Source organism: Balaenoptera physalus, assembly GCF_965194825.1.
Source record: "Balaenoptera physalus genome assembly, chromosome: 2".
In the NCBI taxonomy this organism is placed as follows: domain Eukaryota; kingdom Metazoa; phylum Chordata; class Mammalia; order Artiodactyla; family Balaenopteridae; genus Balaenoptera; species Balaenoptera physalus.
The window spans coordinates 162091649-162112965 of record NC_138883.1 but is presented as its reverse complement, the minus strand read 5'-3'; the positions used below and the strand labels follow the sequence as shown (position 1 = coordinate 162112965).

The 21317-nt window shown below is 36.6% G+C and overlaps 1 protein-coding gene and 1 long non-coding RNA gene across 28 annotated transcripts in view; one reads left to right on the top strand and one right to left on the bottom strand.

The window, feature by feature from the left end:
• Positions 1-21317, bottom strand: part of PARD3 (par-3 family cell polarity regulator) — a 627365-nt gene that overhangs the window by 418727 nt on the left and 187321 nt on the right. The window lies entirely within an intron of this gene.
• LOC309655052 lies at positions 2-17067 on the top strand. Its single transcript, XR_014260584.1, has 2 exons — positions 2-7408; positions 7688-17067. It is a non-coding gene; the product is annotated as an uncharacterized lncRNA (long non-coding RNA).

The following is a 21317-nucleotide window of genomic DNA, read 5'->3' as shown; positions in this document are numbered from 1 at the left end:
CTATTTAATGAAACAGTCAATTCATGAGGAAAAATTGTGCTAATATGAGAATATCGAACACTGTGTCTTGTATATGGAATCTGTTTATACATAAAAGTCATACCTGTCTTCAAAAATAAGGTAAATCAGCATTACAATAAGATTAAGAGCATCATGCAATATCCTGATGCCCAAAAGGAATACGAAATTGCATTTTATAATGGAAAGAGCTTAAACTTCAGAGGACCATGTATCTGTCAGCTGATCCTCACCTTGGAGCATCCGTCATCTTGGACTATTGACCCTCTTTATCCAGGCAATGAAGTTAATAGTTTATAAGGAGAAATTATATATATAACAATTAATTCATCCTCTGGTAGGTAGGCTGCATACACCCAAATGTTAGCCTTTTTATTCATACATAAATAAATGTTATTTAGCTATTTAAAATATAAAAATAAATGCTACAACGTTAGTTACTCAATATCCTTTCCAAACTCCTTCGTCACTAACCGAACCCCAATTTTTTCGGTGTCTATTTGTTTCTGATTGGCTATGTGACTTCTTGTCATTTCATTTCATTTTCAGGATTTGCTTAGGGAAGAACAAGGAACTCAATTCTAGCCCACAGGTCAGCAGATCAAGTCTGCCTAGGGCTTTGGGGATGGATTTTGAACTCACGTTGCTGGAGTGTGTGGGATGGAGCCACTACAGTTCTTTTGTGATTCTGGGAAGAACCAGCCTAGACGTTGAGGATGACAGAAAAGAAAGAGCTGGGTCCCTCATAACATTATTGAGTTACATAATTAACAAAACCTCACACGCTATTTTAGGATATGTGATTGTGCAAAGTACAGATTCTCTATTGTTTGACTCTCTCTTGAGTGGCTTTTCTATTATATGCATATAGGTTGAGTAGATATTTGGGATGCTCATGTCCTGTGAGAATATATAAACACATTTTATTATCTCAGTCTATAATTGCAAGCCATTAATATGATAATTTTTCATTTATTGATGGAATAAAAATAACCAACACTTCTCAAATGCTCACTGTAATTCATTTATTTCTTACAACAAAGTTATGAGGTAAGTACATCTCTTATCCCCAATTTAGAGACAGGTCAACTGAGGTCCAGAAAAGCCAAGTAACTTGTCTAAATGCACAGAACTATTAACTTGACGAGCCAGGATTAAGTTCAGGAAACTGGCTCTCAAGCCCACTCAGTATTGTTAAGCAATACTGTCTGTCAAATGAATAGCATTAAAATAAATTTAGACCATTAGTGTTATTAATTGCTGGCCAGAAACCCAAGATAATTTATTGTCCAATTATACCCAATTATGAGAGCTAGTTTAATTACATCAAGACAGTTCTTCATCTGGTCACTATTGAAGACCATATGGCCAGATTGAAGACATAACATTGAAAGATTTAATCCCATTTTTCTTAACTCAATAAACAACTTGCTCTTTAACAACTTCTGTGTTGCAATTAGTTTATTCCCGATTCTAAAAATCTGAGTTTTTAGAAAGTGATTTTGATGCCTAGTACACCTGGGACCCTCTGCCTCAGGTAATTATGGATGACCTTCACTTTCAAACACGAAAGGACGATGGTCCCTTTCTTTAAGTGTGCAAGCTCACAACACTAATTAGATCACCCGGTTTGGTGTGGGGGAGACAAACATCGAAAAATGCAGGATTCAAATTATCATGATAATTGGCTTTTCCTAACTTGTCCCATTTTCTAAATGGCAAAAAGTAAAATAAAATAAAACTAAAAGTCATGATTCAACTATTTTTCCACTTTATCAAAAGGAAAATACCAACCTTGATTTTTCAATGATTAAACAAATTCCAATGAACTGACCGTTGACAATCCAATATCGATCCTGGGGTCACCCCAAGGATAAAGCAGGGAGAGAGCTCTTCTTACTATGGGGGTGGGGGTGTGGATTTCAAGGCTCAGTCAACAACCCCCTGCGGTGTGGGTAAGGAACAATGCCCAGCAGCCCTGTCAATGCCATAGCACAGAATGAAATTTTCTACTTTGCAGAAAGTTTTGAACTGTTTTTTTTCAGAGATTGACAGATAGAGCTGTGCATTCTTGAAAATGATGTGAAAATAACATGAAGCACCCCTGAGGGACATTTCTATACAGGTCGTTATAAGCATCTACAAAGAGGCTTAATCTTATAACAAAACACAGATTGCGACTAATTCCACAGATTAAAATCCTTAAAAACCAGGTCAGGGTCATGATTTGGCCCTTCTGACAGGCCAAGTGCAAAGATATCCTGGGGGAAACAAGGTGTAGACTCAGGGGGGTAATGAGTAAAATGTATGGTAAATACATTATTCAGGAAATGCAGTGAGAACATCTGACCCAAAATGGTAGAGAAAGTGGTGCAGAATGGATCATAATGCAAAATTTACTTGTGTAATATCAAAACAAAGAAAAAACAGGCTTTAAACATGAGTTGTGTGTTTTCTTTTTCCTACATGCGTTTTTGTTTTTGCAATGGAAAATATCCCATAGAAGTCCCACAGTAGTTCATTTATAGTGTTCTATCTAGATATTAATTAACCAAATTAATCCAAGAGTTTTTGTAATTGGTACGTCCATTCCTGCATCAGGCCAAACAACACACAAGATGCTGATCTGATGGCTGTAAAGCCAATATTGCTTTAAGACAAGAACATGTCTTTAAATGTTATTATTAAAACTCCTTTTTGTACTATTTTAAGGGGTAAACTTTTTTTAAAAAATTCTAGAACTGTTCAGATACTTTCCGGATGCTTTTTTAAAATGTATTTTAGGATAAAATTTAACTTCTCTATTTATAGTCACTTCCTCCGTAAAGACTTGGAAATAAAGAGCACTAGAGACTAGTTAAGAAAGATTGCTACACAGGAAACTAACAGGAAATGCAATTTATAGCTGTTAGTACAGTGCCCCACGCAAAGAAAACAAGAGGTTAATGAGGTTTTGCAGATCCAACCTTCCCTGAAAACAGGGCCGCTAGTTAATGTGCAACAGAGAAAAAAGATATTCAACAGAGTGTGAATATCAGTGTCTGTAACATACTCCTGTTACACCATGAACTGATTTAGTATGTGTTCTGAAAACGAAGTACTAATCTACTAAAAAAAATTCAAAAAACAATGTCAATATAGATAAGCACTCATTTTAAAAATAGTGGTAAAGAATTGAGACCATTTTAAATTAAAATAGTAACTAAATATGGGTGTGTACACATGTAGGAATGTTTGCTTGGGTGTAACGAGTATTATGAAGATTTAAATCACCAAATCATTTCTGAAACAGTTTTAAACCTTAAGAAGACTGTGTCCTTTGACATTTTCTTTTTACACTGATTTGACTTAACATTAAACAACTGGTCTGGTCAGAATTTCAAACATTCAGAGGCTAAATTCATCCATGGAGTACTACTTCGAATCGTTCATTAACACAAATACACAGAGATGCAAACATCAGTTATGTACTTTGACAATTTAATCTAATTTTTAAATTTCCAGTGGCTTTTAAAGTAGTAAGAGCATTATTCGTTTAAACAATAAGATAAACACAGGAAGAGCAGAAACCAGCAGTTACAGCTGGACACTAAGCTATCAATATTTTACCAAGAAGCCTTGCACAATAGACGTGACATTTCCAGATTTATGCTCCAGCCATCTGTCCTCAGATGGTGTCATATGTGTCACTGTTGAGGGGCTAGCTAGCAAGCACGATTACTTTACTACAAAGTATAATCGAGTTCTGCCTGTCGGAGAAGTACGGATAGGTGGGCTAAGAGGGAGGGAAACCAAGTGTCTTCCATTCACTCTGCGCTTCTCTTCCTGTGGAGCCATCAAAGAGACACCGTCCCTCCGCCGTCCCTTCCAGGCTCCATCGGTCACCACCAGGACCAACCTTCCAGTCTGTTATCGATGCTTCCTACTGAATAGAGGAGTTTCAGGAACTACCTTCCAAAAAAACCTGCATTTTATCCTGGCTGGGACTATCACTGCACAGAAAAGTGAAATCAAAATTCACCCAGCTGAAGTTAGTATTACAGATGTGAATGACCTTCTCCACCACGACGATCACACTTTTTTTTTATAGTCAACCAGTGTTGTAGGAATCTTGTCATTCATTATTGGCAAAAGAGACACCTATGAAGAGGCTTTAATTCATTATGATTTTAAATATTTCTGTTATGAATCAAAACCTTGTTCAATTTGAAAGTGTCTATACAATAAAAAAGAAAACTTGTTTCTCTGATAATTACACCAGAAAACATAAATCATATTTTTTAAATTTTAAAAAAATAAATAAAGGGGATTTCATTTTTCAAAAAGCCTTTGACATTTTCATAAATAATAAAACTCTGAGGTCTAAGAATAAGAATAATAACATGATAATTAATAATATAATAAGAGAGACATACAGCTAAGGGGTGGCAAAGCCAAGGGTAACCCACTCTGTTCTTCTCAGATGCAGCAATTTGCGAGTTAAAGAACAGAGACACTGGAGTCAGATGCTAAAATCCTGTTCCAGAACTTGCTCGCTGTTTGACTTCGGGCAATTAACCTCTCTGAACTTCAATTCCCTCAGCTGTAGGAAGGACGCACTCAAATGTCAATTGCCCAATTCCCTTCCGAACTTTTATTTCTAATAGTGTTGCATATGAAATACTTCAACTGACACAGGCAATTACATTTACAGTGTGTCCTATTACCTCCAGATAAAAACGTTAATAAAGCCTTCCAAAAACAAAGAATCATTCCTTAGTATGATTAATAATTAACAGGTATTAATATTCAAAGCTAAACTCATCATACTACTTTTCATACTATCTAAAAATATATGAAAACTTTTTAAATGCCAGATAAACAGTATTCTATAAATAATAATCTAAGGTATAACCAAATCATTCCCAGAGCTCTTCTGAGCAAGCAAAGACAGTAACACAACATTAGCCAAGTGCAAAATAAGAAAAGCTTTACTGCATTAAGTTTTAAACATCAGCATATGGAAACTATAGAGAAACTGGAAAATCCTTCTACAGAGAATGGGGGTGGGGGGGGGCTGATCTTACTACCGCAAGAAGACTCACAGACGCTTAGTTTTGATTTTCAAATCATGAGGGAGAAACTGACTCAAAATAAATATGCAATGCTATATAATACTGCATTGTAAGTGACAGTAATTTTTTAACAAGTCACCATCACTAAATGCTACCAAAACTTTTAGAAAAATTATAATAGAAAAAATGGTGAAATTAAGTTCATCCATACCTGAATGAATGAGGATTAACTGACCATTGATTAAGCAAGCCTTTCCTTTCTACTCAGACAACTAGAAACAATAGGTGAGATTATAAATATTTTCCATACCATTATTAAAGGTTTTACATCTTGCTAAAATAAAAATAGGAACAGCTGATTCCAGTGCCACCAATACATATTTTTACTTTCCTCAAGCAGACACAAAAAACAGGCTCAGATGAAATTTTCTAAAAATAGAAAAACAACACACATGTATCTAATCCTTTAAGAATCTTCATACTTGAATTCCAAAAGTTGCTCCCTCTCCTAGTTTTAGCCAAAACTCTCAAAAATATACTCAAAATTTTACCTGTGTTTGAGTTATTTTATAAACAACTCTGTTGGTTTACCACAGTGCTTAGCAATGTTTTCCTTCTCAGTGGTGAAGATGGGCTTACAAAGGACTATTTAGGAAAAATTAAGATGTGAGGGACTGCTTTTGTTTCCACCCAAAACTCCAATCGGTTATTAAGTTCCAAACTGTGACAGGGGCATAGTAACTTATTCTTACAGCTAGATGAATGTGAATTAAAATTAGCACCCCTCTTTAGATAGTAAAACGTTCAATTCTGGGATTCTATGAAAGGTGGCACAGAAGTAGGTTTTAATTTTTTTATCCTCACGCCTCAGTGAGCAAACTGAGTTGGCACAGCTCGGCTGCCACGTGGGACCCAGGAGTCGTTGGCTTTTAGATTAATTATGATGATGATGACGATGATGATGTGAACAGCTAACATTAACACTGCACTCAGTATAGGCTAAGCATTGCTCCAAGCCTGTTACGTATACAATTCATTTGGACTTTATAACCCTGGGAGGTAGCATTAACATTATAAATCAGCTACTATAAAACATAAACAGTCACAAGCCTTCCTCTTCAGCAACAGGTAGCAAAACTAGCAATAATTTTAAATGACAAAAGCAAGAACCCTATATATTTGGGAAATAAAGTAAATGACACACCAAAGAATAATAAACCAAAAGAACAGATGGAATGGAAACTTTTGTTGGAGAAAGCAATGACTGATTCAATTAAGAATGCTAATGTCCCTAGCAAAACTGAACCATCAGTTCAACTTTTTGGAACACTGGGTTGTGAAATTACTCTCTTGTTTAATGTACGAATTCATATTTCGACCAATTTGATGTGCATCACTGGTATAAAGTTAGCTCCTTAGGTAAACAACAATATTTGTTGGGGTTTTTTTAAGTTCGCTTAACAGGAAAAATAACACAGGGCTCCATATTTAGTGAGAGAATGCAAACAATACTGGTATGCTTTATCTAGTAAGAATACCTGGCCTTGCATTCCCAAAGCAATGAGAATTTGCACAAAGAAAACACATTTCTCAAACTGATACATACGAGTGTATGAACTATGGATTATGAAAGCAAGCAACTGTTAACTCTGAATACCATCTACAATTTTTTTGGATTATCTTGAAAATACTATTGATGCTCTATGTAAGAAAAAGGTTTTGTTTTACTTACAAAACTAACTGATCCAGGGATTTTCCCAAGTAAGAAGGTAATTTGAAAATAAATGCAATAATATGAGTTGAGATGAACTGAGTTGTGACTGAGTTCAACTTAGCCTAACCAGCATCACATTCGTGGCTTTGCTGCTCTCTGCTTCTCCTCTCTTACACAAGAACTCATAAATGATTCTTTTTCTTTTTTAAAAAAAAGATAAATAAAATATAACTACTAGATGTGGTAGTAAAAGTAAATGATAGTGAAGTTGTCTAATCTAATGATGCAAAGTGATATAAAATTTATTTTGGTGGTAGCATTTTTTTAATAATGATTTATTTTATATCCTATTTCTATACTAAAGGCAGCACTTAATGTTTTCTGCCTTATTTAAGATATTTTGTGGGGGTCATTATATCACACCCTGGTATTACAATTTTTGGAGATTTAAAATAGCCTCTGTAGTTAACATCAAGAATTTCAAGGATCTATTATAGTTGTGGCTTAGAAGGATTTCACAGCATCAGCTTCTGTGTAGTTTCTGGATTGAAGTTGCTTGGAGCATCCACTTTTCATGAAACACTATCAAGAAGTATAACTTTAACAAGGAGTTCTCCAAGAGGTCTTTTTTTTTTTTTTTCCTTTGAATTTGTATATAAATTTAATTTTTTGGCTTTTTTAATGACATACAGTTGACTTACAATATTATATTAGTTTCAGGTATACAACATAGTGATTAGATATTTTTATAGACTAGACTCCAAAAAAAGGTGCTACAATATACTGACTATATACCCTGTACTGTACATTACATATTTTTTTTTCACACACACACACTGTATTTTATTTTTACAAGAGATAAGTAGACTGACACCAAGCATTGTACATGGATGACCAAGAGGTCTTTTGACGTTATGAAGCCATTTGTTTCCCAGTTAGGTAAGGCTTGAACATTTACATTTTGGATTAATATTTTTATAAGTAACTTTCTTTGTATTTGCAATTTTATCCTGATAGGTCAAATTAGCATATAATACATCTTATAAATGTTAACATTATAGAGTAATATAATATATCCTTTAAGAATTTGAAAGCTTTCTTTTCCACTAAATCAGAATCTGCAAAGAAAGAGCAAGACAAGGAATAAGCACTGCTTTTTCAAGCTCTGCAGGTGATTTTTATGTGTCGTCTTGAATAAATGAGTCAGTTTTAAAGATGTTTGGGAGTTTCCTGGTAGCCTAATGGTTAGGATTCAGGGCTTTCACTGCCATGGCCCAGGTTCAATCTCTGGTCAGGGAACTGAGATCCCATAGGCCGCACGGCGTGGCCAAAATACATATATATTTTATATATATATAAAAATAAAAAAATTAAAAAGTTGTTTGACAAGAGGGTAAAAGAGAGGGCCTCCCCAAATCTCAATGCGTTCGCTTCAATGGGAGTCCACGGTAGAACACATTAATGACAAAAGACTATGCTTGAAACACACAGGCTGGCTTAGGTGCTACAGAGGAGAGGACTACAGATCCAGAACAAAGCAGTGCCCTTTGCTTGTCTCTGGCCCCTCTTCCTACCCCAAGTCTACCCATCCTGACCTCAGAGAGGCGGTTGGTTGCTTTGTCTAACTTTCTCTCATCTGCTCTGTACCTCTTTCAGCTGTTAAGAGCTCATAATAGCCAAATCAGAAAAATCTTTAAAAATGAATTCAAGTCAAATGAAATCAACCACAGAAACACACTGCATTTATGACTTTACATTTTAGGGCAAGAAATTTTTGAAGACGACTATCTGACCAGAGGGGTGGAGGAAAGAAACAAAAAAACGACAAAAGCATTTTTGGACCATATGAAATGAGAGGTAACCAGCTGGTGGCTGGTTTTCCTTTCAGCCCTCATCTCACCCCAATTTTCATGTTTCACTCCCTGACCGCACTCATCAGAACTCTACTGAAGGAGACGGCTGTGCGAATTTATAGAAAACCAAAGAAATCACTACAGAAACAGTCTCCAAAACCCAAAGAGAATCCTGTAAGCTGACCAGTGTCAAGATCTGAATACTACCATGTACAAATCCAAATGTAGACACCTCCATGATCATTTTAGTTACAGTGGAATGAGTCACCGTATAGTTTCTCTGCATCCAACGCATAAAAAGGAAAGGGAAGCTGGTTTTCAACATCATACTCCCTCTAAAACAACTTGTAATCAATTAATGTTGTCAGCAGCAAAACTCAATTTTCTCCCCTGCGTGCAGAGGTGAACACACAGGACAGACTGGTAATTCCCGTTGAGAGTGTGGCGAAGTGTTTCTAAGCAACCTTGCTCCATCATCTTCCCTGACAAAAACAAGGGAAAGAGTCTGAGCTGAGGGCTGATGGAGCGCTGAATACTAATGCAAGGAGGGGAGCTTCCTTACTGACTCTGGGGAGAGAAACACAGGAGCAGCTTCTAGCTGTAAATAAATTCTAATTAAAATGGTGTGCAGCTCCTACAGCTGAAGCCAAGCCCACTGATGAGGTTCCCTCTGCGACTGTCCAGCCATGTGAGCTGGGCTCGTTCATATACCTGTATATTTAGTTTAGCAAATGATTTGTGTGTGTTTGCTGGAAATTACTTGGGGGGAAAACCTTCCAAACATGTCCATTTATTTGCTGTGGAATTTGTTTAATCCTCTTAGGAACATTTAGACTGACAACATTCTTAAATTAGCATCTTTGCCCAAGAGGCCTTTCCAGTCACATGCACTGAACTATATGACAACCCAGAAGCAAAATTTAAAACGTTTCAAACCGCTGGCCATACTGGTAACACCACACAGCACAGCAGAACGAATCCAATTTGAATGAGAATCAAGGATGCTTTTCTCCTCACACCCTTTTCCTCCTCTGCACAAATCCATCACTCTCTGTTGCTCTTGTATCATCCCCTGCCTATAAAATGGGAATGAGAAATAACTTTTTCCAATAAAAATGCCATAGAACTAGAATAAACTTTTTAAAGCTGTAACACCTCCTCAGAATACTTTAACTACTATTCAGTAAAAATATCACAGAGAATTTTTGAAAATTTGAAAAAAAAAGTTTTAAGGAAATTTTAAAGGAAAATAATTTTTAACTGAATCATATTCTGGGCACACTGAAAAGGTTCCACTTAGAGGACTTTTACAGACTTTTTTTTTTTTTAAATAAATAACCTATAAAAATACACCCAGTATTAATTAGTAAATCTTCATTTCTTATTTTTAGAATTCTTAAGACATGCCATTTTTCTTAAATCAAATGAGAAGGTATTCCTGTGGCAATGAACAATAAAATTACCAAAGAAGACATAATAAAATGGCAAAAGCAACTCACATTTTGCCAAGTGCTATGCTTGCGATTCACAATTATCATCTCACTTTAAGCTGACAGCCCTGAAGTGAGTTCTATTAATCAGCCCATTTAACACATGAAGAAACTGAGGCTCTGGGTGGTCACATGTTAAGTACAGGATTCAAACCCAGGTTCTCTGTCTACACAGGCTATGCCCTTACCAATTCACACTCATATTTCCAACTTCTCAAACGCACTCAACCCGAGGTAATGTACATGCCTTACGTTTCTAAGAGTATTCGGATGTACCCAAGTACACGTACTAATCAGACTTTTATGTGGGCAAAATTTTTATTTTCCGATTTTTCTGTATCAGTTCAGGCTGAATTCCTATTAGTTATGAGGAGAAGTACTGAGGTAAGGGGAGGCGGGGAGATATGCCAGACATATACAATGCCAAGAGATCTGCTTAATCAAGAAAGCAAAGTATTAAATAAACCACTTTAGCAACATCCTTTTCAGTAAACCCTGGTGTCTAAGTATTATCTCAAATGAGGGTGAGCCCACCTGCAACTCTGCCTTCCTGCCACTCACCCTGGATGACCTTGGTTTCCTCACCTGTGAGACAGGTGTTCTCCCAGGAAACTTTTGGAGAGATTAAGCGAAAATACATGAAAGAGGCTAGTTCATTGCCAGACAGTAGGCACTAAATAAATAATACCTACCATTTTCACTGAAGGAAATAATTTTAAATCTCCAACTAAACATGCCTGATAGAATAAAAGCACTTTAATCTGCTTGCTAAAAATTGCAAAATGAGATTTCTCTTTTAAAGGCTGTATCTATTCCCCATACTTTTTACTAATTCTGGCTGTTATCCTTAAAATTTATTCCAAAAACCTGGCATCTCCCCTATTTAAATTCTTTAAGCTTGAAATCCTGATCAAACTTGGGCACATAAAGATTTACACCGTAATTCACAGAGTAAACAGACTACAGACAGTGTGCTCAGGACAGGCACCTAACTTCAGAACACTAGCTGCCAATCAAGTGAGACTCACTATTTGAATACAAATCAAATTGAATGTCATCAAGAAGGTTGACAGACTGTTTGCCCCATGAGATGACTCCTTATCTGACGTAAGTGATCCAACACATTTATCATTTAATTTCTAACAGAAAATGTAGAATGTGGTTAGGGTTCGAAAGTAACATTTTTGTTTCAACTTCTTTTTTCCCACAAAATATAGGTATCATTAAAAAAAAAATAAGCTTACCTACTTGAACTCATAATAATAAATATTCAAATATCAAACACTTCTTGACTTAAATTCCTTTCAAAAAGCTAATAATTATTACATTTCTTAAATACAGCATCTTTAAATATAAATAACACATATTTGGGATTCTTGGGAAAATACGTTCTAGAAAAATTTTTAGCTAATTTTTAAAGAAACCATTGCACAGAGTTTCAGAATTTCAGAAGTGGAAGAGAATAATATTGTAACTCAAGCTCTTGCTTTAAATGTGGGAATACTGAGGCCTCAAAAGACACATCAATTTGCCTAAATGCATATGTTGTCCCTCAACAGGAACTCTAAAACTAAGATCCAGGTCTTTGAGAAACCAGGACTTGCTCTGCTGGTATAGAGCTGAACCTGATGAAAATGGATTGTGGGAAAGAATCAGAATGCTGGGGGCCTGGACGAGGCAGCAGTGGAAAGGAGGGATTTCACTTGGTTATGGATGAGAAAGAGAATCTCACAATCACGATATTATAGGCAATCCCTCAAGTGCCTAAAAACTACTACTTAACACGCCTGACACCGAAATACGCATGAGTTGATTCATAGGCTAACTAGAAGGCATTCTTTGTCACAAAGCGAGCCTTTTTCCCATTAGCTCTACAACGAAAGGAACAGATATAGAAAGCTGATATTAACTATTTAAAAATTTACACCAAGAACCAAGGAATTCCCCAGTAGAAATATAAAGACTTGCTGGAAGTTACATGAATTTATTGCCAATTCAGTTGTCTTAAAAGTTGCGCTATAAAATATATTGTCCTTTGCTGTTCCAAATCACATTTGAAAGAAATAATAACTTTCTTAAGAGTGTTTCTGGAATTTTCTTCTATTCTCTAAAGCCGAATCTCAGACCCTTAAAGACATGGTGGGCTGGCATTTTGCCCATTGTTCTCTAGGCACATTTTTGTTCCTTTAAAGAATAAGGGGGTGAGGGGGTATCACATAGAAAACTATTCCAGCATAAAGCTGCTTACATTTCCTCCTGAAGCCTTGGGAAATAATGTCCAAAGTAGAAGCAGTACAAAAATCTAGCGTGAGGATTACTAGTGAGAAAGTGACTTGTGAGAACAAATATGCTCTCCAATGTCCTTTTGGAGCCCCTAGTTTAAATGAATCAGGTGAGTATCCTAATACTATACATGCACCTCTACATCAAAGGGAAACCAGGCACCCTTCTTCCCTCCTTTCTGATGCATGGAATGTGGATCTGATGATTGAAGCTCTGGCAGACACTCTGGACCATGAGGTTGATGGGCTGAGGATAACACTGAAGTGAGTCAGGCATCTGCTTCTCTGACCCTGGGGCTATCACACCAACCAGCCCTGGGATGCCGATGCTTGACTTCTTTATGTAAGAGGGAAATAAACTTTTTAGCATGTTTAAGCCACTGCTGTTATCTGGGGAATTGGGGGTTGTATACCGCCACGCTTAATCCTAACTAATAAAGTCAAAGATTGACGAAAACGTATTTACCAGATATTTAGTAAATATAATTATAAAAAGAATGATACAGAGATCTCAGTTTTTGTTTTAATGCTATGAAATGTAAACCGAGTTAAAGCGAATGCCATTAAGCGAATGTCTTAAACAAGACACTGAGGAGAAAAAACAAAGTTGACTTTGCAGAACAGACACCCAAAGCATCCTCCTCTGCAGACAGCAGGAAAGCCCTACTCCACCACCACGTTCGGAGACACACGTGCTCCCTGCTCTCCTTGTCTTTGGGTTGTGTTTTGTCTTAAACCTTCGGAAAAAGAAGTGAGATTGCTGGTGAAACCATTTCAGGAGTAGTTCCTATTATCCAGATTCCCTGCTTCTTCCTTTCCTCCGTCTCCTTGAATGTTCTGCCACACAGTTAATCAGGCCAGCCTTCTGAATTGAGGAAATTGAGCCCAATCAATCTGCTTTTACACAGAGTTAAGAAACAGACAGTAAAAAACACAATTAGGAAATCTTATCTTCCAGAGGTCACTGCACAGATGAAATATGAGAATATATGTGAATCCACTTTGTAAACACTAAAGTACAATACAAACGATATTAGTATTGATTCTATGTTAAACTCATCAAGAAAGGAAAAAAGAACATTTTCCCTACCAGAAGGAGAATGTGCTTTGCAATTTTCTATCACTTTAATACTTCAAAAGTTTCTATAAAATTGATTTTTTTTAAATCAATGCAAATGAGGGACTAATTTTAATTCCTTTATCTCCACCAGTTTAACATATATCAATAATGCTACCATTTCCAGGTATTTTATTTACCAGAGCCTTTGGTATACATGAATCATACAGTATGCCAAATCCTTAGGATCCTTAACTCAGGTTAGAAAACCTATGCTTCATACATGAATTTGAAGACACGAAGATGCCTGGCATGTCCTACTGACTTCAAGCTATTATTTTTCAAACTATTGTTTCTTCCTGGTCCAAAGCAGACATGCATTTGTTGCTGTGAGGCTCTTTAAGTCAAAAGGGCAACCCATCATGACTGTCTTCGAGACAGAAATCTTATCCTCCTCCTTATCCATGTAGACATAATATCCCTACTTTATCCTAACATGAAGAATGACTACTGATGTTACTTCAGAAAATCCAATGCAAACATTCTCTAGCCTAGTAAGGAGGAGAAAGCTGTGTGCTTAAAGACCCACGCACTGTCTCTAACACACTTGGTAAGATGCTGCAACTTTTCGAAGCTAAAGTCTAAACATGTAAAATAGGAACAACATTATGGTGAAGGGCAATCAGAGGCTAGCTCCTTAGTCCCACTTCATCTTTCTCAAGCAGCAGTGTGCAGTACCTTGAGAAAGACAGCAAGACGGTACCCAACTCATCAAAAAGTTGCGTATCCCAATAATTCACAGTAAAACAAATGTCATCTAGCTCAATGAATTTTCACGTGTGTCTCTACAATATATGTCCACCTTTTTTACCTTCTCAGTTGAGAGACACTCCTTTTTTTGAAAATTTCCCTTATTGCATTAGAAGTTCTTGTTTTGCCCAGTCATAATGCCATCTAATGATGGGAGGGTAATGGAGCTGACAAATATATATAATAGTACTCCCAAGACTACCACTTGATATTTGTTCATCATATGGACTAAAAATCCTTAGGTTAATTGTACATCAATATCATATCTAATTCACATAATAATCAACTGTTATTTTACTACTATCATCTCCTGAAACAGTCATCTGGTCACTAGGATTTTCCTTCCCTTGACCCATGGATTTGATGATTTTTCCCCAGATACAATAGGTTTTTGAAAAGAAGTCTTTTTCACCTTTTGCTATTATACTAAACTTGCATGTTTAACCCTATGCTTCATTCTCACTAATACTCACAAAAAAAAAAAAAAGGCACCTCCCCTTCACTGTTATTTGTAGATGCCATTAATATACTGCTTAGCTAATTCTTCCAGATCATTAAAAAATATATACATATTACCCTGTGGTTCTCTTCAATTTGATATGTTTTCAGTAATCATTATCCCTCTGGATAGTTTATTACACATTTACCATTTCTTTATCCAATTAAGTTAATTTGGTATATAAGATTTCAAAAAGAAACTATTTTCTCAAAATCATGATATTTAACAACTCTAGCCTTTTTTTAATCAAGTAATTCTACAAAACTATCAAGGAAAGCAATCAGGTTTTTGTGTGATGATTACTGCTTTAAATTCTCTGGTCCTGTTTCCATTATCTTATAGATGTTTACACATTCTTGTTAATGTTATTTCATGAGTCTATTAGGAATTGAAATTAAACTAACTGGATGCTAATTTTTCTTTTAAAAACAATCTACTAAATTTCCCCTGCTAATTCTTTATTATTTCTAGTACTAAGGCCCACCACTTTTTCTAATATTCCCTTTTTTTTTGGCAAAACTCTAAAAGCCTACAGATAGCACCAACTCTATGAGAAGAGAAGGTGATCGTGGCCTGCAGGTGTGATTTTGGGCCACTGAGCACACATACTTCCCATCCCCCCAAACTGTTCTGCCTCTATTGCAGAACAACTGTTGCACAACAACAGTCCTGAAGGTTATTGCCTTTTGTAAAATCCCATAACATCGTAACTTAGATAATTTTTAAAAGGTGCATAACTGCAAAAAATTTGTGTAAAATGAGGGAGGGGTGCGTGCATTTGCTCATTTAAGCCTAAACTCACTCTAGAAGGACACACACCACACACACACACACACACAACACTGGGTGCCTCCAAGGAAGGAACTGAATGGCTTGGGGATGGTGGTGGCAGTCATACCTTTTGAATTTTGAGCTGTATCAAAGTATCACTTACTCAAAAAATTCGGGTTATCATTCCAGACCAAGAGAATCAGAATCCTCCGCAAGATGTTTACCAGAATTTTTTTTAAACAAACTATTTTCCCTAAAATCCCATAATTCCAATATCCATGAAAAGAAAATAGATTAGTAATATCAAGCAACAATTACTACTTTAATGCGGATTAGTTTTCAGCCCCAACTGAAAGATATAGAAATAAGACACCTAGAGATACAGATATGGGAAAGCGGTATTAAAAAACAAGACTCTAAAAGAAGTAATGACACTTTAGGAACCTGATCATTGTCTTTGGAATAATTACTTGATTAAAGGAACTCAGTACCAAGGATTTGGAGAAGTACCAAGAGGCAATCTCGTAGGATGAATGAGTAGGAAGAGACCTCAGGCCATTCTCATTAAACCTCAGCTTTCTCCTTGGGCTAATCCTAAATGAAAAACATTTCCCTGGCTTCTAGAATTATCTACCTGCACAGTTCCCTTAATGCAAAGGGCGGGGGGCGGGGGGGGAGAGAAAAGCAAGCAGGGAAATGGGGAGACAATTCTGAAATGTATGACTCAGTACACAGGTGGATTTGTTCCCTGCACAGAAAAACTGACAAATCCATGTTATGAGTAACCCAAGCATTTAAAACTCAATTTTTATATTATTAGTATTATTATAATGATCTTCACCTCAAAAAAATGGAATGCATTTTGCTCCCAGAGTTAAATCCAACCATAAAAAGCAGGCATAGTGCTATCTCAAGGACAAAGGAGAAAAATCACCATTTTGGCAAAGGAATTCATGTGCCATGGCCTAGATGCCTTTGAGCCTTTCTAAAGGAAGGATGAGTTATATATCATAGTCACTGTGGTGTTGGTGGCAATGTTCTGTTTTATACACAGAGATATGCGGAGGTCAGGGGCAACTCTATTTATACCTCCCACATGCTCATGCTTCCCCATCCTGAGAGTTTTGTGCAAACACTATGTAAAACCATGACGGGTTAGCAGTACAAGGATTTTATACGGGTCAATGAGGGTAATCATTTCACAGATCAGTGTGAATAAGCGCTCTAAGATTATTTCCACTAGCACTCCGACAGCAGCTCAGGGCTGGTTCGTGGGCGTTCGACTTGTGTCACTGCACAGGGTCCCACGCACTTAGTTTAATGCTCTGCTGCTGCAGTTTCAAACTTATTAATCATTTTTCAACAAGGGGCCCACACTTTCATTCTGCACTGTGACCTGCATCCTACTGGAACTTTTTAAAAGAAATGAGTAGTGAGAAAGACACAAGTATATTATTAATGTGGGTTTTAGGCAAAAATGCTATAGGGTAGAGAGTAGGGGATGGGAGAAATAAAAGAGCTGTACAGGAGGGAAATGATAGACTGGAAAGCTAATGCTTGCATGCTAGAGGTTCATAGCATAAATAATCAAATAAGAATAAATTCTGTAACGAATAAATGCTATCTAGCATAATGAATTCTATAAAGTGTATTTTGATGCTATTGTTTATGATAAGCTTATAGCTTTAGAGATGATGAAGTCATTTCAAAATATTCTATAGAAGGGCATTTAAAATAAGTCACCTTAGGAGTAAATCTTAATAATGTATTTTAGCAGTATGAAGAGGTATTTGGTAAAAATGCCTATGTAATATCTTTAAAATAGTATTTATGTATGCAAGTAAGGCTATGCAACAATTAGCTAATTTTTGTTACTTTTGGACATTCACAATAACTACTTAATGTGTGTACTTGATTTCTAAGATCTTTTTGCAGGCAAATAATAAATTCTTACACTCTTAAAAACAAAAGAATAAATTCTGAACTTTCTCGAAAATAAATCATTATATAGATATAGATGTAGATGTAGATATATCCATATCCACATCTGTAGATGTACATCCATAGTTAAAGGTTTTGTAAAAATTCAACAAATAGTTCTTAATTGAGCACTACTTTGTACCTGGTGTATAATATAATAAATGTTACAATGACAGACACAAATAAACCATACTAACACTCACCACAGAGTTAATACACATTTTTGTAACACAGGATGTGTTATCATTTGTAATCACCTATTTAGATTAACTACTGCACACAAACACACACACAGACACACACACCTTCCAGCATTGAAACCTATAAATCACTGAATACCTCAGAGCTATTAGAAAACATTAATTCAATTCCTCAAGCTAAATTACATTTCACCGTTTCCATCAATGGACTTGAATAGAACCTTGAGATGATTAATGTTTTATCAGCGATTACCCAGACAGGGGAACAGAGAGACTGCCATCTCGAATTCAGAATGTTAGCTCGGCACCACTGAGGAAGTGATGGCCTGAGCTGTCATCTGTAGGAGTATTATTATTATTTAAATTTAGTGAAAACTTGAAAAAGTGTAACTTACTTAGGAATTCATTTCTGTCTTTTAAGACTTGATATTGTTTTCTTGCTAGAAGCCAAGAGACGGGAGGTTGTGAGAAGCCTTAGAAATCCCATGGCTAAAAAAAGATGAATACTTCTTCCATGATCTGGGCCCCAGAAAGGAGGATGGGGGCATGGGTTTACAAGCTTCTGCTACTCCGCCGTCTGAAGCTGAACCATTTCTCACGGATTTACATTTATTACAACCTACAACTATGACTTAGGCCTCTTCCCGAGCACTCAGACTATAGCTTCCCTTTCAGATCACAGAGAGCAAAGAAAAGGTTTATTACTTCAAACGTCAATCCTACACCCTAAGGACACTGCCGAGCACAGGGGAACGTGTGCTGTTAGTGAAGACTCTTCAGTCAAAGCATGCTGTTTGAAGGACCTAGCATGTGTGTAATAAATTTGTAAAAACAGTGTCTTTGAAATGACCCACAATTTACACTTAATGACTCTTACATTTCAACTCCTATTTCCAAGTAGTACTAGAAAGCCTCAGTAAAAGAGTATACAGTCATTGCTGTCATGAGGAAGTGAACTTGGGTGGACTCTGCAACCCACTGACACAAATACATCACTGAAGCCTGTGTAAAAAGCTCTTCAACTCTTCTCTCACATGGCTTGGCTAGATAGAGACAAAAACAACTCAACAATGAGGACTAAGTGATGCCAAAATGTAGAGAGAGAGGATTAGCCTAGCCATGAAGTCCTTCTGAAGGCAGATGAGGACAGTGAAAGGACATGGCCCTAAAACAAGTCAGATTTGGGCTTTTATCCCAACACTGGCCTTTCAGACGCAAGGCATCTTGGCCAAGCCACTCTTGAAGCTTTACTTTCTTCAGATCAGCACCGTGGGGCTGTTTGCCTCTTGACTAAGACAGCAATGTCTAAAACACCTAGGACAGGGCCAAGCAAATAATAGACACATAGTAAAGGACCACTGTCATCATCATTATTATTCAGTTGCTTAAACTCTAAACTTGAGGTTGGAGTTCTGTGGTCCAGGAATATATGAGAACTTCTTAAGGCTTAAAAATCCAAATATTCCCTAAAAATATCAGGCTGTCAGACTTAGACCATAGTTTGTGAAATTCTGTCTTCATTCCTCTGTTCTAGCTTTAAAGAAGTCAAATCAGCCTCTGATTAAATTTTTGAGAAGTAATTCTTGTTGGACGGGAGAGAGGGAAAGAGATTTATTTTTCTCTTAGCATAACAAAGATTAATAAACTGAAAATACTAAATACTGTACTACGAAAGAAATTTCTATCGCAAAATATTGGCATAAGTGTTTACTGAATGTTCAGTCTCAAATAAATCCTTCGGAAAGTTAGGAATAAAAGATTTTTTGCTTGCAACTACAACTTCTGAAATCTACTACAAAGTACTACAAAATATGACTATACTCCATAAAGCACCCTACAAGGCATGATGTCCCCAATTAGGTTAAATTTCAAGTTGATTTCACTACAATTTCTTATTTATCCTCAGGTGTACCCAGTGACATTCCAAATACCAATTATGGTGATGCTTTTCAGAATTACCCATCTAAAGGACTTCAAGGAAGGAGGGTGTGTGTCACCATAACTAAGTCACTTTTTAGAGCAAAAAGTAAAGTTTGTTATGCTGCGGTGTAATAAATTAAGTTTTTCCACTGAAACAGACACGAAGTAAAATTTTATTTTTCACTTAGTTACTTCAAATAGAAAGAGCTCATTATTTAGGGCAAAAAATATTCTGCCTCTGTTTTTGCAATAGAATTATCTCTGTTTTCTTTTTCCTATTCTTTCTCATTAAATAAATGATGAGGATAAAAACTTAATTTTATCCTTACGGTACATACCAATTCTTTCCATGAAAAAAAAAAGTGTGAGCGGACGTGGATACCACATTCACCTTTAAGAACAAATGTTGTTCCAATCATTGCTTTTGTTCCTGAGCTCTAATTCCGGTTAAATCCTATACAGTCACTATGGATCAGGTGAGATTTGGCATGTCTGTGCAGATAACCTTGGGAGCATTCAAGTTTGCAAGCAATATGCATCCAACCCCAATTTTGACCTCTTTTTGGAAAATGGGCTTGGTGAAACATAACTGCATTCGACTTTCCTTCTATTACACGCACACAGATTTTCAAAGCCCTGTAGAAAACGTGCAGAGGTCCCTAACCCAATTCTAGAGCAGGGAAGATGACAAAGCCATGGGCATGTGTGTCCCTTAAGCAACCTCAAAGAGCAGCAGAGGCGTCCAGCAGTTTTTTAATACATTATCTCCATCTTAAATAAATCTAGAGAGAGACTGCAAAAGAGAGAAGGGATTTGACTACTTTTAGGCACATAAATAAGAAATGGCTCCCAGATGTAGAGATGAAATGGAGAGAGGGTAGATTTCACACCCCGCCCCCACTCCAGTGCCAAAAACATTCCAAGGATCTGCTTTATCAAAGAAACACTGAAAACCCCCAAAGTCTCTAGGTTCCTAACAGAATGGTCAAGGAAATAGTGCTGGGGGGTTAAACTGGAGCAAGGATAAGTTAGTAGCCGAAGATAGGCATTCAAGATAATACTGGAATAAGAACAGCTGGGAAGACCGTGGTGTTCTCAACATCACTGCGGTGATGGCAGAACAAGGGTAGCAAAGGCTGCTAAGAGAAGCCAGTATCCTCAGAGGATGACTGTACCTCCTCACCTATGTCTATAATTTGTTACTGATTTTTTAGTTTGCTTATATAATATTATTATATATCCTATAATGTAATGTGTTACATATTTGTATATTTTTCTTGCTTACCATTATCCCCAAGTTTTACTGGGACAATTTGTTTAGAAAGACACTTTTCGGGAATTCCCTGGAGGTCCAGTGGTTAGGACTCGACCCTTTCACTGCCAGGGCCCGGGTTCAATCCCTGGTCAGGGAACTGAGATCCCTCAAGCTACACAGCGAAAATACACACACACACACACACACACACACACACACACACACACACACACATACGTATACATATATATATATATATATATATATAATAAAAGAAAAACACTTTTCTGTGATTTAAAACATTCTTTCTGAGGGGGAACAGTCTAAGAAATCATCTAATTTTCAATGTGTGGGGAAGACAAAGTTGGGGTGAACTGGGGTACACACTCAGAAAACAGTTTCTAAGGAACAGTC